Here is a 225-nt window from a genome sequence, read left to right on the forward strand (position 1 = left end):
ACGCCGCCGCCGCACCTTGCCGCTGCCGCCGCAGCCCTTTCCTCTCCCCATCGCAGCCGCCGCCGCTGCCTCCCTCCCTCCCTTCTCATCTGCCACAAAAAAACCTAACCCTCATCAACCTTAGAGCAACTCCAAAGGGCCGATCCATTTCGTCCGCCTGCGTCTGTTTGGGTCGGCACAGACAAAAGTGGCGGCCCAGCGCGTCGACCCAAACCCAAATCACGT

This window comes from Triticum dicoccoides, chromosome 3A (assembly GCF_002162155.2).
Source record: "Triticum dicoccoides isolate Atlit2015 ecotype Zavitan chromosome 3A, WEW_v2.0, whole genome shotgun sequence".
Taxonomy (NCBI): Eukaryota; Viridiplantae; Streptophyta; class Magnoliopsida; order Poales; family Poaceae; genus Triticum; species Triticum dicoccoides.